Genomic DNA, 24,777 nt, shown 5'->3' with positions numbered 1-24,777 from the left:
TCTGCCCCCCCCCCCCCCCCCCCCACATAGTGTACAAAGCCATTGGAACTCTGTGCGTTGCCATACAAGCACCTGCATATGACTTTTTCTATGGGCTAACACAGGATTGTTTAGTGCAGAAGAAGCTTGAGTCAAAGGTTTATATATATATATATATATATATATATATATATATTTTTTTTTTTTTTTTTTATTTATTTTTTTTTTATTTTTTTTTAAAGAATGGAAATAAGGCATCAAAAAAAGCATGGATGAAGCCTCAGACTGGTAATAGAGGGTTGTCCCATTAAGCTGCAGTTTATGCTATTTTCTGCTGCTTAGTAGTGTTGGGCGTGAATATTTGCATTTCAAATTTTGATCACGAATATTGCAGATATATTCGCTGTATATTCGAATTTACGAATATTCATTTTTTTTCCCCGCATATTCGCATATTCCTTCTTTTAACTCGTGGGCCAATTAGAATGATGCAAATACACTTGTCAGAGGTTATCGCCAACATCCCTAGCAGCCAATAGTAAAGTTTACCCACCCCCCCCCCCCCCACTGTTTTCTTCCCCGAATAGGCGAATATAACGAATACGCGAAATATTGCGAATTTGAATATGGCCAATGCCGCTCATCCCTACTGCTTAGAGAACGTGACTCATGGGTGACTAAGTAGAAAATGATACCAGGAGTCCAGCTACCGAATAATGTGAGATGAATGTAATCACCCAGATCAGTATTTCCCAACCAGGGTGCCTCCAGCTGTTGCAAAACTACAACTCCCAGCATGCCCGGACAGCCTTCGGCTGTCCGGGCATGCTGGGAGTTGTAGTTTTGCAATACCTGGAGGCGACCCTGGTTAGGAAAACACTGACCCAGACCCAGAGTATTACAGTTATAAAAGTATCTGTAAATGACATCCCTTGCTGGAATTAAAGGGGTTATCCAGGAAAAAACTTTTTTAAATACATCAACTGGCTCCAGAAAGTTAAACAGATTTGTAAATTGCTTCTATTAAAAAAATCTTAATCCTTTCAGTACTTATGAGCTGCTGAAGTTGAGCTGTTCTTTTCTGTCCAAGGGTACGTTCACTCGTGCGGATTTACAGCGTATATTACACTGCAGATCCGCCGCTTAAGGACCTCTGTATAGTGCCCATAAATGTGCCTGCCTGTGTCCGAGCAGACACACTGGGATGTGTGAGTCGCTGCGCATGCGCGGTGTACTCGCACACATCGCGGCCGCTTCCCCCGCTCAATGAGCTAGGCCGAGAGCTGCCGCGAAGTGCGAGTATACTGCGCATGCGCGCGGCGACTCGCACATCGCAGTCTGTCTGCTCGTAGCGGCGTATTGCCGCTCCGAGCAGGAACATGTAAAGGCAGCATTTAGGAGGTTCTTCAGTGGCGGATCTGCAGCGAAATCCGCACGTCTGAACGTACCCTTAGTGCTCTCTGATGACACCTGTCTCGGGAACCGCCCGGTTTAGAAACAAATCCACATAGCAAACCTATTCTACTCGGTGCAGTTCCCGAGACAAGCAGAGATGTCAGCAGAGAGCAGTGTTGCCAGACAGAAAACAACAACTCAACTTCAGCAGCTGATAATTATTGAAAGGATTAAGATTTTTATATAGAAGTAATTTGCAAATCTGTTTAACTTTATGGAGCCAGTTGATATAAAAAAAAATGTTTTTTTTCCTGGAATACCCCTTTAACGACGAAGGACGTATATTTACGTCCTCCGCCGGCTCCCGGGATATGCTGCGGGGTCACGCGGTGTCCCCGTGGCATATCTGGTCCGTCCCGGCGGCTTTCAACGGCCGGGACCCGCGGCTAATACAGGACATCACCGATCGCGGTGATGCCCTGTATTAACCCTTCAGATGCGGCGATCAAAGCTGACCGCCGCGTCTGGAGTGAAAGTGACCCGGCTTCTCAGTCGGGCTGTTCGGGACCGCCTCGGTGAAATCACGGCGTCCCGAACAGCTTACAGGACACCGGGAGGGACCTTACCTGCCTCCTCGGTGTCCGATCGACAAATGACTGCTCCGTGCCTGAGATTCAGGCAGGAGCAGTCAAGCGCCGATAACACTGATCACAGGCGTGTTAATACACGCCAGTGATCAGCATAGGAGATCAGTGTGTGCAGTGTTATAGGTCCCTATGGGAGCTATAACATTGCAGAAAAAAAGTGTTAATAAAGGTCATTTAACCCCTTCCCTAATAAAAGTTTGAATCACCCCCCTTTTCCCATAAAAAAAAAAAACACAGTGTAAATAAAAATAAACATATATGGTATCGCCGCGTGCGGAAATGTCCGAATTATAAAAATATATCGTTAATTAAACTGCTCGGTCAATGGCGTGCGCGCAAAAAAATTCCAAAGTCCAAAATAGTGCATTTTTGGTCACTTTTTATATCATGATAAGTCCTATCAATGCAAAAATGGTACCGTTAAAAACTTCAGATCACGGCGCAAAAAATGAGTCCTCATACCGCCCCATACACGGAAAAATAAAAAAGTTATAAGGGTCAGAAATGACAATTTTAAACGTATTAATTTTCCTGCATGTAGTTATGATTTTTTCCAGAAGTACGACAAAATCAAACCTATATAAGTAGGATATCATTTTAATCGTATGCACCTACACAATAAAGATAAGGTGTCATTTTTACCGAAAAATGTACTACGTAGAAACGAAAGCCCCCAAAAATGTACAAAATTGCGTTTTTTCTTCGATTTTGTCGCACAATGATTTTTTTCCCCGTTTTGCCGTGAATTTTTGGGTAAAATGACTAATGTCACTGCAAAGTAGAATTGGTGACGCAAAAAATAAGCCATAATATGGATTTTTTGGTGGAAAATTGAAAGGGTTATGATTTTTAAAAGGTAAGGAGGAAAAAACGAAAGTGCAAAACACTGAAAAACCCTGAGTCCTTAAAGGAGTAGTCCAGTGGTGACCCAGTGGTGAACAACTTATCCCTTCTCCTAAGGATAGGGGAGAAGTTTGAGATCGCGGGGGGTCCGACCGCTGGGGCCCACAGCGATCTCCTGTACGGAGCCCAGAAAGCCCGCGGGAAGGGGGCGTGTCGACCTCCGCACGAAGCGGCAGCCGACACGCCCCCTCAATACAACTCTATGGCAGAGCCGAAGCGCTGCCTTCGGCAATCTCCGGCTCTGCCATAGAGATGTATTGAGGGGGCGTGTCGGCCGCCGCTTCGTGCGGGGGTCGACACCCGCTATCTGGCCGGAGAGCCTGGCCCCCGTACAGAGAGATCGCAGGGGGCCCCAGCGGTCGGACCCCCTGCAATCTCAAACTTATCCCCTATCCTTAGGATAGGGGATACGTTTTTCACCACTGGACTACCCCTTTAAGGGGTTTAAGGGGTATTCCAGGAAAAAACTTCTTTTTATATATCAACTGGTTCCAGAAAATTAAACAGATTTGTAAATGACTTCTATTAAAAAAAATCTTAATCCTTTCAGTACTTATGATCTTCTGAAGTTAAGGTTGTTCTTTTCTGTCTAAGTAATCTCTGATGACACGTGTCTTGGGAAACGCCCAGTTTAGAAGCAAATTCCCATAGCAAACCTCTTTTAAACTGGGCGGTTCCCGAGACACGTGTCATCAGAGATTACTTAGACAGAAAAGAACAACCTAAACTTCAGAAGCTCATAAGTACTGAAAGGATTAAGATTTTTTAATAGAAGTAATTTACAAATCTGTTTAACTTTCTGGAGCCAGTTGATATATATATATATAAGTATTTTTTCCTGGATAACCCCTTTAACTTTCTGGAGCCAGTTCATATAAAAAAAAAAATATATAAAAAAAAAAAAAAAAATTCCTGGAATACCCCTTTAATTTAGTTTAATTTTTTAAATTCAAACTATATATTTATTTATTCATTTATTTAATTCATTTTTGAATACTAACTATTTTGCAAATAATATTAATAGTAATTAATAAAAAATAAAAAAAAATGCATGAAAATGTATGACATGAGAAGCTGCCAGTTCCCAGAAGGAAATGATGTTTGCAGCAGGGAGCAATGGAGAGTAAATCTTCTTACAGTGAATGTGAGGGAGGGTTCCCTGTGTGTTGTGTAAGTGCACAGCCCAGTTGCTCCCTCCCTCACTCTCACTGCTGGGGATTTTGTGAGTGTGTGTTTTGTTGTTGCAAGCAGTGAGCTCAGCTGATGAGTCAGATCCATGCAGTCATTGCACCCAGCTACTGGCTCTGCATAGCAAGACTTGGGGGAAAACACAGTCGCCTTGTAGCAGGAGCTGCCTGCACAGACCTGGGGAGGATTCTTCATTCTTCTACTTGAGCTCAAGCTGGTCATTTACCAGAGGAGTACACAGCAGCGGGGTACACAGCTGCCCCTGGTTCCTCTTTTACTTTGCCCTTTCCCCTTTGGATATTATGCTCAGACTGGCTGCTCCTCTGTTTGCAGGAACTTGCTGAGTTTCTGGGAAGACTGCATGAAGTGCAAAGGGGGTGAACTTGACTTTTTGGACACGTTCTGTGCTCAGTGTTTTGTCTTCCACCTCCCTAATCTAATCTTCAATCGCCTATACAGATACAAATGTAACCAAGGTGAGTTTATTAACTACAGCAATGTAGGGTGTTGTGTTTATTATTATTTATTTTTTAATTATTATTATTTTTTTTACAACTGTATGCAAAGCAATTCATCTCCCTCCCCTCTAGTCAGTTTTGCAGTTGTAGCTCAGTTTGTCCGTTAAACTGCAACTTTGTATCAAGGTTCTGTATTTGTAAACACGTTACTGTTGTTTAAATAATATTTGTCGTTAAAAAGTAACAAAGGGAAATTTGAATAACTTTGCTATAGTATAGACGTTGGAACAGTGTTTCAAAACCAGGGTGCCTCCAGCTGTTGCAAAACTACAACTCCCAGCATGCCCGGACAGCCTTCGGCTGTCTGGGCATGCTGGGAGTTGTAGTTTTGCAACAGCTGTAGGCGACCCTGTCTGGGAAATACTGATCTAGGTGATTACATTCATCTCACATTATAAGGTAGCTGGACTCCTGGTATCATTTTCTACTGTCTGGGCATGCTGGGATTTGTAGTTTTGCAACAGCTGGAGGCACCCCGGTTGGGAAGACGAAAAAAAAATAAAAAACAAACACTGCGTTAGGACATGTGGGTGCCTTGGTGGAGTGAATTTAGGGATGGCAGTGAGCTGTAATATTAGAATGGTTCTTTTCTAAGTAACTGGGGTGTACATGCAATGCATTCAGCCTAGATCTTGGTGTGTGTGCTTCTCTGTTCCCTCCCACTGTCCTTCCCAACATGAGGGGCCTTGCAGGCTTTTGCAATGAATTACAGTCCATGTGTTTGTGTTGGAAGGAAGAGGAGGAGGAGGGGGTGGGTGGGTAGTCCACAGATTACTGTCTGTTTTAAATAAAAAAAAGCAGCAAGCATGACAAATATGGTTTGCATGTTTTACAGCATTGCTCTTTATAGTTGGGGGGGGGGGGGTATTTCATTGTTATTTTGCAGGCTGCTCTAACTGTAGAAAAACTGTTTTCCAACCCCGGCGCCTCCAGCTGTTGCCAAACTACAACTCCCGGCATGCACGGACAGCTGGGCATGCTGGGAGTTGTAGTATTGCAACAGCTGGGGGCGCAGTGGCAACACTGATTTGGAGCATGTCATAGTGATGGAGGGGTTGGGGGTTCTACTCGGACCCCCAAAATTAGAAAGGCTTGGGAAGATGCAAATACATTTTATAGGGAGAAGTATACTTTATTTTTGTGTTACCCAAAACATCACCCTACATGTGTGTGTGAGATCATAGGTTATACACAAGCACAGGGGAGGGGAGTGTTTTTGTTTTTTTTATAATTACAATAGCAAGGTAAAGCCTTTGTACTTCTGTAAATACCAGATTTATTTATTCTTTTTTTTTTAATTATTTATTATTATTATTATTATTATTATTTTTATTTTTATTTTATTTTTTCCCTTAAATGCACGACAAAGCTTGCTTCTTTCCGTTCTGAATCAGGCGATCTATGGCCCGGGAAGTAGAGAGCATGCAGTCATTTCTGTAGAGCGAGAGCGCTTGGTAGGTGCAGATGCATTCTTCTACTTGCATCGACTCTGCTCTGACTTTGCAATTTCCTGTAATATCTGTTTCCTGTTTCGAAAGCAACGTGACCTGTATTTGTAAATCACAACAGTTGTACAGCACACAGGGATTTCTTCACAGACCTTCGTATTCTTCTTCTTCATGGCCATACTATAGCGCCAGCGTCTTCGGCATGCAAAAAAACGACAACAAATATTGACTGAGGCATCTCTAAAAATGGGCGGTACCAACCCCGAAGCTTGCAATATAATTATTAACGTATTCGTTGCTGCTCGTAGATTTTGCTAACGTAAAATGGGGTTTTTGTTGACTACGGTGCTGTGCGCTGAGACATATTGAAGCCAAACAGATGGAATGTGTTTGTGTGGATTTCCTGGGAAATTGGGCAGACTTGAGTCTTAAGGCATTGAACTTGGGGGGAGCAGACTAAAAGCCTCAACCTCCCCCCCACACACCCCCCTTTACATTTTCCCTGTGTGCTTATTGGGATTCTTGGCTGGTAGCATGCAGCTGCCCATTCCAGGAAAATATGCTCTAGTCAGTTTTCCTGGCTCGCTCTAATCCGGTAAAACATGTCTGGGGAGAAAAGCTGAGCTAGGAGCGGCCCTGACAGTTGCTGATATTAGGTCACAAAGCGACCGGAACAGAAACTACTCCTGATGTATGTGTGGGAGGCAATGCTGCATGCTTGTAATTGTCAGCTCTTTGCAACAGCGTGTTCTATTTATGCAAGTGGTGAACTGGAAAACGGAATGTAAAGGTTCTCCGAAGGTTTAAAGGGGTACTCCGGTGAAAACCTTTTTTCTTTTAAATTAACTGGTGGCAGAAAGTTAAACATATTTGTAAATTACTTCTATTAGAAAATCTTAATCCTTCCGGCACTTATTAGCTGTTGAATACTACAGAGGGAATTCTTTTCTTTTTGGAATGCTCTCTGATGACATCACGACCACAGTTCTCTCTGCTGACGTTATTATAATAATAATAATAACACTTTATTTATTGTTGTCCTTAGTGGGATTTGAACCCAAGTCCCCAGCACTGCAAGGCAGCAGTGCTAACCACTGAGCCACCATGCTGCCCTTAGCATGCATCTGCTATGCATCTGCTATGTATCTGCTATGCATCTGCTATGTATCTGCTATGCAACTGCTATGCAACTGCTATGCATGGTTGCTAAAATGGACAGATGTCAGCAGAGAGCACTGTGTTCGTGATGTCATCAGTTTTCCAAAAAGAAAGAAATTTCCTCTGTAGCATCCTTTCAAATACGCTGCGGAAAACCCGCAAAAACAGAGAGCGTGTGAACGCACCCTGAAGCAGCAAAATATGCATCAGATCCTGTACATTTTGACATACCCTTACAGATAACTGGAAGAGATCCATTGACACATGGGCCCATCTGTGGCTTTACATGCAGTTGTTATAGAACCTGTAGACCAGTGTTCTTCAACCTGCGGACCTCCAGATTTTGCAAAACTACAACTCCCAGCATGCCCGGACAGCCGTTGGCTGTCCGGGCATGCTGGGAGTTGTAATTTTGCAACATCTGGAGGTCCGCAGGTTGAAGACCACTGCTGTAGAAGCTTATGTCTGTGGTCATTGCACCCCATGTGATGTCTGGTACAAGGGCATTCTAAACTAAGGTTGCCATAAATGTGCAGACTTCTCTGCCAACCCGTCTGTGCCTTGGCATAATCTTCGTATATCTGGTGACATTGTAATGTTTTAACCCAGTGGAATGTAGCATCAGTCCAAACATCGTAATACATGCCGGCTACACTTTCATTGTGTCAACCTATAACTTCCACTATAACATTAAACATGTTGAAAATTTCCTAATAATTTTTAATGCAAAATACATTACTAGTTCCATATTTTTTCTAGCAAAATTTTCATGCATGCACGCATTCTGATATTAAAGGAATACTGTAGTGCAAAATAATTTATAGATCGCTGGGGGTCTGACCGCTGGAACCCCCGTGATCTCCTTTACGGGGCTCCAGCAGTCAGCAGTCTGTCCCCAACATGATGCGGCGGCCGACATGCCCCCCCATGTATCCCACAGAGATACATGGAGGGGGCGTGTCAGCCGCCGTGTCATGTGGGGACGGAATGCTCCCTTCATGCAGACTGCAAGGGCCCTGTACAGGAGATCGCGTGGGATCCCAGCGGTCAGACCCCCCCCCCCCCCCGCAAACTATAACTTAATCCCTATCCAAAGGATAGGGGATACGTTATTTTGCACTACAGTATTCCTTTAAATATTGTTTTATTGTTATGAAATATATATGTATATGTTCCATTGGGTTTAGAGAATGAAAAACATCACGGGCCTCGATCATAAAAACTTATGTCACGTGCACATGATCAGAGGTGTAACTTGTAGCTTCTGGCCCCCTATGCAAAATCTGCAACAGGGCTCCATGGGGCAATTATAATACCTTTCCTTGTTTTGTTTTTTTTTACTGTCATTTTTTATTAAAGTTTTTTTTCAATTATACAGACAGAATAACAAACATCATGTCAAATATAAAAGGGCCAAGTAAAACCACACAATGCACAGTAGTAATATTGGAACATATGCAATAAAAGGCTACAACAGGGAGACAGTTTAAAAGTCATATATCACCCCCAAAGAACAACGTCATTGCAGCAAACAAACTAAACATATGTACTAAACTCGAGGGGGAAGCAGCCAACAGCGCCCCAAACACCGAAATAAAATGTGACTAAATTATGTAATTCAAACTAGGACCACACCAACACAAAAGACAACACAAAGACAGGAGAAAAGACTAGGAAGGAAACCAAAGAAAAAGGGAAAAGAGAGTAAGTTAAAAAGCCAAAGAAAGAGAGCGTATCAGGGGGTTGTCGATCAGAAAAGCAGTCCCCTGGTTCCCAAATAAAGAGGAAGGAAAGAATAGTATTATTCAGAGAGGCTGTGAGTGATTCCAGAGAACGAATCTCATGGACACGGGCTGGCAGGTCAGTCTCAGATGGAGGAAGAGTCCTTATCCAGCACTTTGCAATGAGAGTCTTAGCAGCGAGGACAATGTGCATAAAGAGTCTAAATGGCTTCTTAGCTAGCCCCCGGATAGACAAGTGTAGAAGATATGGCAACAGGTCAAGAGGTACACTCACACCCAACACTCCCTGAATCAGGCAACCAAAAACTTTCCAGAATTCTACAATAAGAGGACAAGACCAAAAAATTTGAAAAGCTGTCCCCATTGAGGGGGAATAGTGGAGTTCAATTTATTAAGCAGCTCCTGGGTGTGATACCATCCCATAAGCAGTTTAAACAGAGTTTCCTTATACTCTTAGAAGCCCATTCCCAAATCACATGCCACTGAGGGAGAGTGATGGAAACACAGAGGACCCCATGCATGTAGCGATGAGAAGGGGCAGCGCCCGCAGGGGAAGCCTGAAGGATAGAGTAGATATCAGAGCGAAGTCCCCTCGTCTGAGGTCCACCCCGGCACAACCGTTCAAAACTTGTGGGCAAGGACACGACGTTAGAACACAGAGATGAAGTCATAAAGTGGCTAAGTTGCAGGTAGTGGAATCGCTCTGAGGAAGGGAGTCTCCAACGGGAAACTAGCTGTTCAAAAGGTAAAAAAGTACGAGAATGTGGGTCCACCATGTCAGCCCAGCAAAAGAGACCCCTAGAACCCCATTCCCTAACCATAACTGGAGACAGGCCAGATGAAAAAGTAGGGTGATAAAGAAAAGACCATAAAGGAGAAGAGGAAAAAAGAGCAAACTTTCTAGAGCAATAGCCCCTTACATAGCGAGAAAAAGACATCGGACCCAATAAGGGACCAGAGGGGACAGATGAAGAAGCAGGACACCAGAGGAGAGAATTAGGATGTATAGGCGCCAACCACAATTTATCTAGCTCCATCCAACGGATGTACGCTTTATAGGTGGATCACGCTGCCAAATGACGCAAGTGGGCAGCCCAGTGATAATAAGTGACATCTGGGACCGCCAAACCACCCATGGATCTACCGGCTAGCATCACAGACATCGGAAGACAATGCCGCTTAGTGTCCCAAATAAAACGGAAAACCGCCGACTGAAAAGCCCGCAAGACCAACAACGGGATGTGCACTAGTAACTTGGGCAATATCATCATTTTGACCGCAGCTATATGCCCAAAAAATGAGATGTATTGTGGCCGCCACTTTTCCATAAGGGCCCTGAGATCCCAAAAAAGAGAGGGGAAATGAGCAGAATAAAGGGAAGTATAGCGCGAGGAAAGTAAAACACATACATTTTTAATAGAAGAAGGGGGCCACTTTAAGAGTAATTAGTATGCAAGGGAGTAAACAAAGAGTCAGGAAGGTTATGAGGAAGAGCCTCCATTTTTAGAGAGGTTTACCTTATAGCCAGAGACCACACCAAAAGAATGAAGGTTAGGAAGGGAGAACAGTGGATTAGAAAGAGTTAGAAGGACATCATCCACAATAAGGCAAATTTTTAACTCCCTATGATGGAGAGAGATGCGGATGATGTCCGGATCATAGCTGCAAGAGGTTCAATGCACAATGCAGAGATCAGGGGGATAGCGGACAGCCCTGCCTAGTACCATTAGACAAGGAAAAGGTAGTAGAAGAAGCATGAGGGAGTTTAAGAGAAGCAGTGGGCGAGGAATAAAGACCCTTGGGCAGGAGAGTGATGGGTAGCAGAAAGAGAGAGAAGATCAATAGAAGGCGAGGAAACAAGGTTAAAGTCATCCCCAAAGAGCCAGGCAGAAGAAGGGTACCTATGGAGCTTAGCAAGAACCCTACGTAGAAAAGGAATCTGAGAGGTGTTATGAGCATAGACATTACACAAAAGGAGAGGCTTCCCACCAAGTGAGCCCTCGACTATGACATAACGGCCTGAAGGGTCAACATAGGTGGAAGATATCTGTAGCGGACATGACCGTGAGATGAGAATGGCCACCCCAGCAGCCTTCCTACCAGAAGTAGCAGAAAAGAACTGGGGATGTAGATAAGGAAGAAATTGGAAGGAGCCAGCATAATCAAAGTGTGTCTCCTGCAGAAAGACTATATCGGCATGCAGCATCACCAACTCCCGCTACAAGAGGCACCGTTTAGGGGGGGGGTGGAAGGTTGAGGCCTTTAAGGAGACGCACTTAATTATGGCGATAGATAGAGAAGAAACCAAGCGAATAAGAAGAGGCACTCACCCCTGGTTCCAAGGACAGAAGAAGAAAAAAAGGGCAGTACTGGCACCGCTCGATCATCTAGGATCCATGTCAGAAGAGCCTGAGGGAAGATAGAAAAGACTCAACATACAAAACAAGGACTCGACATACAAAACAAAAAGACAACAATACAAAATAGAACCAGTGACCTTCTGGCCAAAGAGGAGGCCAAACATGTAAAGAGAAACAGAAGTAATCTACGGATCAAAATATCCCTTCTCTTGTCACAGCCTCAGCGGGGGAAGCAGGAGAATGTCACAAGGAATAAGCCACCAGTGAGAAAGCAAACCGAGGGTGAGCCAAAGGAAGAACGGGGGGAAATAGACCATAGGTGACCAAAAATGCAGTATGGCAACTAGCAATAAGAGTAGGCAGTAAACATAGCAATCAACAAAATAAATCAGGGGAGGCGTAAATACAAAGGAGCCCTGAAAAATAAATGGTTAAGCAAGAACAATGGAAAAATATAAGACCCCATTCATGTAGGAGAAGGAGCACCTCCAAGGCTATTTGGCGCAGACCTTCGCCCCTACTACTTGGGTGACGGGATTTTGCTGGTTGGGCGGGTGCTTCAGATATTGGCTAACTTTTATTGCTTCGGGCAGAGCGGCGCCCCCATCAAGAGTGCGCTCTAGGTGGTTGCCTATTTTGCCTATAGGCAGAGCGGGCCTTGGGCGGCCTTTAAGGTGCACGTCCATGTAAATGCCCAGTGATCTAAGATAGGATGCACTCAGAATTTTGAAATTTTTGAGCAGTGATGTTATTTTTTTTTATAGTAAATTCCTTCTTTCACAGCTTCCTACGGTCATGTTTCATGTCCTGTCTCCCTTATATTAACCAGTTTAGCGTTTTCTGCATGTTTGCAGAGCATGACGACAGAAGAGTGCATTGTATTGTGTAGCCAGAAGCTGACCATTGCCATATCCAATGCAAAGTAGAACACTATGACTGTATTGTTTGTCCAACACCGCGAACCAGGGCATCACATGATGTTTTATGCAGCAGATCTTCTAGAGGAGAACCGGCTTAGATTGCTGGATTTATAGAGAGTGGTTTACATCTATTTTGGGTATATCTGGTGTGTGATAAGATTTTGTAATGTTTGTAAACCCGGTTTTGGCTGAAGATAAGGCTACCCTTTTACCAAATCCTCCTTTTACAGCAGAGTTTTCCAACCAGTGTCTCTCCAGCTGTTGCAAAACTACAACTCCCAGCATGCCCGGACAGCCAAAGGCTGTCCGGGCATGCTGGGAGTTGTAGTTTTTCAACAGCTGGAGACATTCTGGTTGGAAAATACTGTTTGACTGACTATTATTGGTACCAATTCAGAAACATTGAGGCAGATTTACTGTTGCAAATAGCGGACATGACATACACTACATTTACCATTTAGGGGAATTTATTTATTGTGGCAGCTTTTTTATTTTTTATTTATTTTTATTTTTTTATTTTTTTTTTTTTCAAGCTTCCACTTTCTCTCCTTTTTATACCAGTTTTAGTTGCACAAATTTTTTTTAAATAATGTCTACATGATGAATCTGCACAGTTTTTTCAATGCACTATTTCTTACATTTAGTTTGCATGCCACCTATTGAGTCTGTTTTTCAAAAGTCCAGAATAAATATGGGTTAAAAAAAAAAAAAAAAAAAAAAAACTTTAATTTATACTGAAGGCATGTCTCTTTGGAGGAAGTGCAAAAGAGAATAAAACGAAAAAAAGGATTTTTTATTATTTTATATATTTAATTATTATTATTATTTTTATTTTTTTTTTTAAGCAAAAACGCAACTTTATTTACACCAGAAAACTGGCATAAAAGTGGGCTGGTTTTGCCAGAAAAGTAGGTGTGACCTAGCGGAATTGGAGTGAGGCGCGAAACTTATTTTATTAAAACATGTTGTTGTTTGTCTTGTTTTCTGGTTGGAATTTTGTCGGTCGTGCGCCAAAGTTAGCATTCTGTTGCACAACATATGGCTATTATAACTTTCCGGAGTCGGCACAGGTAGTTTTCTTGCGGTTGGAGGTGAAGAGGGTTTGCGACCTTTGCAGGACAGTTTCATTAGCAGAATGCAACTATTTGAAAAGTCGCACGTGGCAAATATATTACCGCTGCAAGATTACGACCATTATAGTCAACAGCTTGAAATCTTCTATATGAAAAGTTGCACGCTTTTGATGCAGAAAATGACTGCACAGAACCATTGCGACAAAAATAGACGGAAAAAAACCTCCAAACATTATGATAAATTCCTCCCCATTGTTCTTGTGCAAACTGACACAAATTAAAGGAGTAGTCCAGTCCTGAAAAACTTATCCCCTATCCTAAGGATAGGGGATAAGTTTCAGATCGCGGGGGTCCCACCGCTGGGGCCCCGGCAGCCCGTGGGAAGAGGGTGTGTTGACCACCGCTCGAAGCGGCGGCTTACACGCCCCCTCAATACATTTCTATGGCAGAGCCGGAGCGCTGCCTTCGGCAATCTTCGGCTCTGCCATAGCGCTTTATTGAGAGGGTGTGTCGGCCGCCGCTTTGTGCGGTGCTCAACACACCCCCTTCCTGCAGGCTGCCGGGGCCCCGTACAGGAGATTGTGGGGGGCCCCAGCAGTTGGACCCCCCCCCCCCCGCGATCTGAAACTTATCCCCTATCCTTAGGATAGGGGATGCGTTTTTTCAGGACTGGACTACTCCTTTAATGATGTAAAGTTAGACAATCAGCATGAACCACTGTGGTAAATCTGGCAAATTTTTGGTCTAATTTTACACCAAGTACTAGGCCATGTTGACGCGACGGAATTTCCGAGCGGAATCCGACGGAAAAAATCAACTTGGCCACTCCATTGCAGCACAATCCCATTGTTTTCAATGGGACTCTGCTGCACTGCGCACATGATGGAATTTCCACGGTGGAAACATCTGATGCAGAAATTTCGATTCCGGCCTCCGCAGAAGGTTTTGACAGGTCTATTCTTCCTGTGACATCCACGCGGAAATGCATTGTCGTCTATGGAGATGACATGGAAAATTTCTGCCTGGAAATTTTCCAGGTGGATATTTTACCGTGTGAACATGGCCCTAGACCATATTAACCCCATAGTTTCTTTATTCTAGGTGAATATAGGAAATAAGCATATTCTACAACAGAACAGGGGAACATTCTGGGAATCTGGTTGAACTCTGTAGCAGTTTGTGTGCTGAGGACTTGTCTGCACCCAGAGTTATGTTACTATTGCTTAACAGCTGCAAAAGCCTAAAGAAAACAACAGCTGCAGAAATAGATGCGCGGTGATAGAAAAAAAAGAAAAAGTGCACGAAATCCCTGACATACACAGACGGTCTAATGTGCATAGCATGTGTATAGTTGTAGTCTGCTTTGGGAAGGAGTGCATGCAGCATACAGAAGTGTGGTATAAGCAGGGCTCAAGTCCTGCAGGAACTCATGGGAACGGAGTTTCTGCACTTTTTCCACAGCAGGAACGCAGTTCCCATTAGCAGGAGTCCTGCAGGACCAGCCCTTAAAGGGGTACTCTGCCCCTAGACATCTTATCCCCTATCCAAAGTATAGGGGATAAGATGTCAGATCATGGGGGTCCTGCTGCTGGGGACCCCAGCAATCTCGGCTGTAGCACCCCAGACATCCAGTTCCGGATGACTGGTGATGCAGGGCGGAGGCTTGTGACGTCTCAGTAATACCCCCTCAATGCAAGTCTATGGGAGGGGGCGTGACGGCCGTCACGCCCCCTCCCATAGACTTGCATTGAGGGGCCATGACTGTGATGTCACGAGCCTCCGGCGCTGCACCCAACGCTCTAAACAAATGCAGGGTGCAGCAGGGAGAACGTGGGGTTCCCCAGCGTCGGGACCCCCGGGATCAGACATCTTATTCCCTATCCTTTGGATAGGGTATAAGATGTCTACTACCCATTTAAGCAGAAATTTTGGGTGAGTTCCCACACACTTTTTCCCAGGACTTGACCCCTGGGTATAAGCGTGCATTCACTGGTATGGGGAACATTCCGCAGATAACGGGTGTGTTTACAGGCATGTGCTGTGTGCATGTCGACACTAGCGTGCGGGCGGATGTGCTTAGAACGTGTCTTGTTATGCTGGGAATCCATACAAACAATTCTCCGTGTATTCTAGACTCATTGCTGTGATGTCATTTTTACTACCGTTTCTTCTTGACCTTTGTCACCAGCCACTGATGAAATGCAATATTTTATTGTATCTTGACCTTTCTGACTGTAATAAAAGTTGCATGTGGTATTTATCAGAGTGGGTATTGTGCGGTGGTTTTATGACATTGTACTTAGATAGAATTTTATGAGTTGCAATGTATCATTAAAGTCATTCGTGTCCCCTCCATAGATGGAAAAATATGACATAACCTTTTTAATGGTATTTAGTCAAGTACAGGAGGGGAGGCCTCAGAGGGGCCTGGGCCAATGAGCATTGAAGGTCATTGGGCTTCTTACCAACCACTGTAGCCTGGATGTAAAGGGCTTGGCTTAATAAATTGCATTTGAGAAGCTTTTAGCATTTTGTATTCCATAAAATTGTCCATCTGTCGATCAATTACATATCACGTGTTGTAACATATGATTTCAAGTGAATTGAAAAGGTTGGCATGTGGAATGAATATATAGATATATATAGATATATATATATATATATATATGATAAACTATATACAGGATCTCCCATGAGGGAGTCCACCCCTTAAATTTTTGGGTAAATAATCTTTTTATGGAACAATAATGGAGAAATGACAATGTGCTGCAATGTAAAGTAGTGGATGCACAGCCTGTATAAGGCTAGGTTCACACTGCGTTTTGTAACTACGGTTCCCGTATACGGCTGGGAGGAGGGGGGCGGGGCTTAATCGTGGCACCCGCACTCAGCCGTATAGGGGAACCGTATTTAATGCATGTCTATGAGCCGACCAGAGTGGGCCGCGTTTTTGCCTACGGTCGGGAAACCGCATACGGCCGAAAAAGCAGCCGACCGGAGGCTGCGGTTCACTCCGGTCGGCTCATAGACATGCATTAAATACGGTTCCCGTATACGGCTGAGTGCAGGCGCCGCGATTAAGCCCCCCCCTCACAGCCGTATACGCGAACCGTAAGTACAAAACGTAGTGTGAACCTAGCCTAACAGTGTTTAATGTGGTGTCCCCTCAAAATAGCTCCACACACAGCTATTAAAGGGGCACTCCGCTGCTCAGCGTTTGGAACAAACTGTTCCGAATGCTGGAGCCAGCAGCTTGTGACGTCATAGCCCCACCCCCTCATGATGTCACACCCCGCCCCCTCAATGCAAGTCTATGGGAGGGGGCGTGACACGCCCCCTCCCATAGACTTGCATTAAGGGGACGGGGCTTGGCATCACAAGGGGGCGGGGTTATGATGTCACAAACTGCCAGCTCCAGCATTCAGAACAGTTTGTTCCAAACACTGAGCAGCGGAGTGCCCCTTTAATGTCTAAACCTTGGCAACAGAAGTGAGTACACCCCTAAGTGGAAATGTCCAAATTGGGCCCAATTAGCCATTTTTCCTCCCCGGTGTCATGTGACACGTTAGTATTACAAGGTCTCAGGTGTAAATGGGGAGTAGGTGTCATAAATTTGGTGTCCTCACTCTCTCTAATCCTGGTCACTGGAAGTTCTGCATGACACCTCATGGCAAAGAACTCTCTGAGGATCTGAAAAAAAGAATTGTTCTAAATAAAGATGGCCTAGGCTATAAGTAGACTGAGCTGCAGTAGGGTGGACAAGACCATGCAGCGATTTTACCGGACCGGTTTTGGTCATTACAGGCCTTGCCATGGTCGACCAAAGAAGTTGAGTGCACATGCTCAGCGTCATATATAGAAGTTGTCTTTTGGAAATAGATGTATGAGTGCTTTCAGCATTACTGCAGAGGATGCAGGGTGCAAAACTACAATTCCCAGCATGTCCGGACAGCCAACGGCTGTCCGGGCATGCTGGGAGTTGTAGTTTTGCAACATCTGGAGGTCTGCAGGTTGGAGACCACTGCTTTAGTGCTTACCTTTCCTGAACCTGTGCGGCCATGTCCAATGCTGGCTCAACGGAGGGTGAAGGTCCCTCAGAGACAACTAGGATAGTATTGAGCAGCCCTTTTTAATGTATTTTGACGCTTTTACATTTTCTGACATTGGTAAGTGTGTTTTCTGTGTGCAAAATTTCTTGGCGGGGATTTGCGCCCAAAAAAACGGGATTGGCGCAAATGATGAATTACTGCTTAAAGTTAAAATCACACACAGGACCGTGTGATTTTGAGAAAGTTCTAAAAATGACAGTGGAGAAGATGCGCCAAACTTTGGCGCAAAAAGACACTGCACCAAAGTATTGCGCCAAAGCTACGTAAAAAAAACTAAAACCTAAATCCTTTGATAAATACCCCCCATGGATTACTGGAACCATGTCCTATGGTCCGATGAGACCAGGATAAACTTATTTGCTTCAGATGGTGTCTAGCATGTTTGGTGATGACCAGGTGAGGAGTAATATCACAAACCATTCCTTCAAGAGAAGGATTGGATTTTCTGACTGGCGCCAAGAGAGCCTTTTTTTTTTTTATTATTATTATTTTTTATTTTTTTATTTATTTATTTATTTTTTTTTATTATCGTTGCCTACAGTCAAGCATGGTGGTTGGAGTGTCATGGTCTGGGGCTGTATGATTGCTGCTGGCACTGGGTTGGTACAGTTCACTTGGGGAACCATAAATGCCAACATGTACGGTGACCTACTGAAGAAGAGCAGGATTCCCTTACCTTCAGAGACTGGGCCACAGGGCAATATTCCAACATTATAATGACCCCAAATACACCTCCAAGACCACCACTGCCTTGCTAAAGAAGCTGAGGGTAAAGGTGATGGCCAAGCATGTCTCCAGACCTAAACCCTACTGAGCATCTGTGGGGATTTCTCAAACAGAAGTGCGAGGCCTGTAACACCCACCAGCTCTGTGAAGTCGTCATGGAGGAGTAGAAGAGGACTCCGGTGGCAACCTGCGACACTATGGTGAACTCCATGTCCAAGAGGCATAAGGCAGTGCTGGAAAATCATGGTGGCGAAACAGAATGCCGACACTTTGGGCCCAATTTGGACATTTCCACTTGGCTGTGTGTTGTTATTTTGAGGGGACACAACGGTAAACACTGGTATACAGGGCACTCACTACTTTACATTACGGTGGTCCCTCAAGTTATAATATTAATTGGTTCCGGGACGACCATTGTATGTTGAGACCATTGTATGTTGAGACCATAACTCTATGGAAACCTGGTAATTGGTTCTGAAGCCACCAAAATGTCATCCAAAAATAGGAAAAAGGGAGGATTAAAGAAAAATAAGTAGATAACTAATATAGATAAAGAAAATCCTTACATATAAAAGTAAGAAAGATCTGCTGGGAGCTGTAAATCATGGTCTATGTCAGTGTTTTCCAACCAGGATGCCTCCAGCTGTTGCAAAACTACAACTCCCAGCATGCCCGGACAGCCGTTGGCTGTCCGGACATGCTGAGAGTTGTAGTTTTGCAACAGCTGGAGGCACCCTGGTTGGGAAACAATGGTTTATGTAGAGGACAGGAGCTTCTTCAGGGTCCTGTACAGTACACACAGTGTCCCAAATAGAGCCACCCTTACCTGGTGTCCAAAGGAGCAGCTAACCCTGGCACAGGTAAGGAGTAGTACAGAACGTGTAGTTCCTCCCTGTACTGTAGGGGGCGCTACCAGACAGCCAGTCAGTGCATGCACTTCAGTAATAGAGGTGATTTACCAGTAAAATGCCCATTCTGATTGGTCAGTTCCTCCAGTTGTGACACCATTCACAGATCTGGACTGTCTGTACATTGTATGTTGAGTCTGGTTTCAACTTACAATGGTCCAGAAAAGACCATTGTATGTTGAAACTATTGTATGTTGAGGCCATTGTAAGTTGAGGGATCACTGTATAGCAAAGTGTCATTTCTTCAGCATCGTCTCATGAAAAGATAGAAGAAAATAGGAACGAAAATGCGAGTAATGGACTCCCTTATGTGTAAAGTAATATGGTGTAAAATTGTCGCCAGTGCCCTGAATAATCGTCATATCTGCACCAGTAACCTTGTACATACTACGTTTTTTTAGCAAGTGGAGCTATTCTTTCATACGTTTATTTTCACCCTCTTGCTGGCGTTTCAGAACTTGAAATACAAGGTGTTAGGTGTCACATGTAGATTTGCTTCATGGGCAGATTGTTCAGCTGTAAGTCATCAGCTAATGAAATGAATAATAGCTTTGTACCAAGCTGCAGTGCCTCTCTGGATGTTAAAGGGGTACTCCGGTGGAAAACTTTTTTTTTTTTTATCAACTGGTGCCAGAAAGTTAAACAGATTTGTAAATTACTTCTATTTAAAAAATGTTAATCCTTCCAGTACTTATTAGCTGCTGAATACTATAGAGGAAATTCTTTTCTTTTTGGAACACAGAGCTCTCTGCTGACATCATGACCACAGTGCTCTCTGCTGACATCTCTGTCCATTTTAAGAACTGTCCAGAGTAGGAGAACATCCCCATAGAAAACATATGCTGCTCTGGACAGTCCCTAAAATGGACAGAGATGTCAGCAGAGAGCACTGTGGTTATGATGTCAGCAGAGAGCTCTGCGTTCCAAAAAGAAAATAACTTCCTCTGCAGTATTCAGCAGCTAATAAGTAGTGGAAGGATTAAGATTTTTTAATAGAAGTCATTTATAAATCTGTTTAACTTTCTGGCACCAGTTGATTAAAAAAAAATAAAAAAAATAAGTTTTCTACCGGAGTGCCCCTTTAAAGGAGAATTATCATGCAGGAAAAATTATCCCCTATTCAAAGGACCCCCCAAAATCTTCTGCACAGCCCCCCGGCTTGCCACAAGAACGGAGCGTGTCGACCCCCCCCCCCCCCCCACAGCCAATGCACCCCCTCCAATGTATCTCTATGGGAGAGACGGAGAGGGGATTCTCCTTTAATACAAAATTTTGATGCTGGAAATCTCTTGGGCCCATTAGGTGATGATGACAGGTGATGTGTTCTAAAAAGAAACCTCTGCACTCAAAGTAAAATTATATATGTAAAAAGAATCTATGCCGTAGAGACCCCGCGCACCCCTATGATGGCCCTATTATGTAGTGACCCTGCGCACCCCTATGATGGCCCTATTATGTAGTGACCCCGCGCACCCCTATGATGGCCCTATTATGTAGTGACCCTGCGCACCCCTATGATGGCCCTATTATGTAGTGACCCTGCGCACCCCTATGATGGCCCTATTATGTAGTGACCCTGCGCACCCCTATGATGGCCCTATTATGTAGTGACCCTGCGCACCCCTATGATGGCCCTATTATGTAGTGACCCTGCGCACCCCTATGATGGCCCTATTATGTAGTGACCCTGCGCACCCCTATGATGGCCCTATTATGTAGTGACCCTGTGCACCCTTATGATGGCCCTATTATGTAGTGACCCTGTGCACCCTTATGATGGCCCTATTATGTAGTCACCCTGCACACCCCTATGATGGTTCTATTATCTTACAGAACAAAGCAGAACCATAATACCACTGCATGAACCCTGCTATTTTAAAGGGGTACTCTGCTGGCAAACTTTTTTTTTTTTTTTTTTTTTAATTAACTGGTGCCAGAAAGTTACACAGATTTGTAAATAACTTCTATTTAAAAATCTTAATCCTTCCAGTACTTATCAGCTGCTGTATGCTCCACAGGAAGTTATTTTCTTTTCATTTTCTTTCTGTCTGACCACAGTGCTCTCTGCTGACACCTCTGTCCATTTTAGGAACTGTCCAGAGTAGGAGCAAATCCCCATAGCTAACCTATCCTGCTCTGGACAGTTCCTGACATGGACAGAGGTGTCAGCAGAGAGCACTGTGGTCAGACAGAAAGGAAATTCATAAAGAAAAGAACTTCCTCTGTGGTATACAGCAGCTTATAAGTTCTGGAAGGATTAAGATTTTTTTTAATAGAAGTAATTTACAAATCTGTTTAACTTTCTGACATCAGTTGATTTAAAAAAAATGTTTTCCAGTGGAGTTGAATATTCTAGAACTTATGCAGTGTGACGTAAGTAAATGCCTGCATGTGTTTTTTTTGCCTTTTGTTTTTCCCCACTGAAGCCGATAAGGAAAAATAAGCATAGGAAAAAATAGAGCAGTCACTGGTAGTAAATTCCCATTCACACTTAGGGAACATCTGACCTTTACAAGTGAAGAAAACCATAGGAGAGCTGGTTGCCATCAGCTATCACTCTCCGCTTCAACATAAACATGGAGGTATGAAGATCTGCTGCCAGACATCTCTTGCAGAACTTTTATCACTAGGTCAGAGCTTTCCAAACAGTATGCCTCCAGCTGTTGCAAAACTTCAACTCCCAGCATGCCCGGACAGCCAAAGGCTGTCCGGGCATGCTGAGAGTTGTAGTTTTGCAACAGCTGGAGGCACACTGTTTGGAAAACACAGCGCTAGGAACAAAGGATCAGGAGTGTTAAAGGGGTACTCCGGTGAAAAACTTTTTTTTTTTTTTAAATCAACTGGTGCCAGAAAGTTAAACAGATTTGTAAATTACTTCTATTAAAAAATCTTAATCCTTCCTGTACTTATTAGCTGCTGAATACTACAGCGGAAATTCTTTTCTTTTTGAAACACAGAGCTGTCTGCTGACATCACGAGCACAGTGCTCTCTGCTGACATCTCTGTCCATTTTAGGAACTGCCAGAGTAAAAGGAAATCCCCATATCAAACATATGCTGTTCTGGGCAGTTCCTAAAATGGACAGAGATGTCAGCAGAGAGCACTGTGGTCGTGATGTCAGCAGACAGCTCTGTGTTTCAAAAAGAAAAGAATTTCCGCTGTAGTATTCAGCAGCTAATAAGTACAGGAAGGATTAAGATTTTTTAATAGAAGTAATTTACAAATCTGTTTAACTTTCTGGCACCAGTTGATTTAAAAAAAAAAAAGTTTTTTCACCGGAGTACCCCTTTAAAATTTAGATGTTTACCTCCAGTGGGAGCCTGTATTAGGGTATGTTCACACAGCTGGATTTATTTGCGGGTTTCGCGCTGCGTATTTAAAACTGGGCGGGCTCTTCTCGGCTGTCCGCAGCAGATTTTCCGCTGTGGAAAATCCGTCGCAGACCCTACTGACTTGGGGCTTGCGGAGGATTTTCCACAGCAGAAATTACGCAGCGGAAAATCTGCTGCGAACAACCGCAAAGAACCCGCCCCCTTTCAAATACGCAGTGGGAAACCCGCAAATACATACGCCCGTGTGAACGTACCCTAAGCATACGTCAGCTATTGTAAAAAAAGAAAAAGCAAAGCAAAACACTGAATGGTATGACATGTATTTTACGGTGTCCCTTTGGATAGAAAAGCACTGTAGACTTCCCTTTTTCATATGTATGCCTATGCAAAAAAAGATGCTTATTTGGTCTATGGATGTTAGTGGTGTATACTAGGGAATACTCCCAATGTATATATACCAATGATATAGCTTGATATAAGTCAGCAGAGCCTTAAAAATATCTAATGTTCGTTATAGCTGACACTAAAAATATATATACAGGGCAGTACAGTGTAGCAGACACACAAGATCCGTAAGTAAATTCAACAATACTGTAAATAGCAACTCGATATGGTAATGCTAAAATTTTTTTTATACATTTACTATGAAGATCATTAAAGGGGTACTCCGGTGGTGCTCCAGCATTCTGAACATTTTGTTTAGAACACTGGAGGCCGTGATCGTGACGTTATAGCAACACCCCACGCATCCTCCATTCGTGTCTATGGGAGGGGGCGTGGCATGACATAATGAGGGGTGTGGCCTGGACATCACAACCACTGTCAAAGGAACCTGGCGTTTGTGTAGAACCCTGGGTGCTGCAGGAGATCAGACATCTTATCCCCTAGCAGCTGAATACCCCTTTAATTGTTGGGTACCAGGCCATTAATAGTGGTGACTCCATCAGCAGATGCCCTTTTGAATCAAAAGAATCAAAAACTTTTTATATGTTGTACATTTTGGCAAAACATTAACCTTTCTAATATACTTCATAAGAAAATTGTATCTTCCTTTGATAGAAATTGTGGCTTATTTAAAAAAAAAAAAAAAAAAAACACTGTCCGGCTGCAGCATCATCTTTGTCCCAGCTAAAGCACAGGCATGGACTAAGTCATAAAAGTGAGGGCGGGACTAGCATTGTGCTCACTCCTGTCTTATCAGTCTTCTGTGGAAGGGGTTACAGAGCAGCCTGCAGTGATTGGATAAAGAGACACACCACAGCAGACTCAGGGAGGGAGTGAGTGTATGGTGAGTGAGGGCGGGCTCAGTGCTTGCCTCAGACACGCCCCTTCCTGAGCAGTGGCTGTCAGAATGAGTGAGCAGCAGAACATAGGGATTTGTGAGCCAAATACAGAAGCTAGAAACATAAAAAGACATTTGAAGCATTTGCAGGACCTAGTGAGTAACATATATATAAAAAAAATGTTTTTTCTGTAATATGACAGGCACACTTTAAAGGGGTATTCCAGGAAAAAACTTTTGTTTTTATATCAACAGACCTGTAAATTACTTCTATTAAATCTTAATCCTTCCAATAATTATCAGCTGCTGAAGTTGAGTTGTTCTTTTCTGTCTGGCCACAGTTCTCTGACATCTCTGCTTGTCTCGGGAACTGCACAGAGTAGAAGAGGTTTGCTATGGGAATTTGCTTCTACTCTGGACAGTTCCCGAAACAGGTGTCATCAGAGAGCACTTAGACAGAAAAGAACGCCTCCGCCCCCGTGTGACGTCACGCTCCGCCCCTCAATGCAAGCCTACGGGCGGAGGCGTGACGTCACATGCCGCCGGCCCGGTGGTCGCTCGTAATCAGACCCGGAGCGAACACACTCCGGGGACTGATTACAAACGGGGTGCCGCGTGCAAGATCACGGGGGTCCCTAGCGGCGGGACTCCGACGATCAGGCATCTTATCCCCTATCCTTTGGATAGGGGATAAGATGTGTAAGCACCGGAGAACCTCTTTAAAATAAATTTTTTCTAGATAACCCTTTTAAGGCCTAGGCAAAGTGTGGAACAGATTCTTGCAACAACAAAAGCTTTATAAATACAGATTAGAAAATGAAAGGAAGGACCTGAGCAAATCATTTCCACCATTTCCAAAGTACATACGTAGTACTGACATAGATGATGTAGTGTGTCTTCCTCCAGCTCCGGTCAATCTCCCCATTTCCTTACTTTCACCAATCTGTTCATTACTGTTCTGCTCCTCATCTTGCAATTCCAACTAAACCCGAACGGAAATAGTGGTAAGCGAATTGCAACAACAGTCTCTTATTACACAGCTTTTCCTGGACTGCCTGTTAGCTGAGCGCCATATTGTGTACGGTCAGA

At 43.8% G+C, this 24,777-nt stretch overlaps 1 protein-coding gene across 11 annotated transcripts in view; it reads left to right on the top strand.

Annotated features, from left to right (window-relative positions):
• The window catches only part of MIDEAS (mitotic deacetylase associated SANT domain protein), a 143,167-nt gene that overhangs the window by 65,942 nt on the left and 52,448 nt on the right, over positions 1-24,777 (top strand). The window contains exon 1 of one of the 11 annotated variants that reach the window (XM_056547125.1): positions 4,160-4,588. The exons of the other annotated variants lie outside the window; for them this stretch is intronic. The gene's annotated coding sequence lies outside the window, so the exon portion shown is untranslated. Of the gene's footprint in view, positions 1-4,159; positions 4,589-24,777 lie in introns of those variants that run through there. 11 annotated transcript variants of the gene reach the window in all.

The sequence above is a fragment of the Hyla sarda genome, chromosome 11 (genome assembly GCF_029499605.1).
Source record: "Hyla sarda isolate aHylSar1 chromosome 11, aHylSar1.hap1, whole genome shotgun sequence".
Classification (NCBI taxonomy): Eukaryota; Metazoa; Chordata; class Amphibia; order Anura; family Hylidae; genus Hyla; species Hyla sarda.
This window is presented reverse-complemented; position numbering and strand designations above follow the sequence as displayed.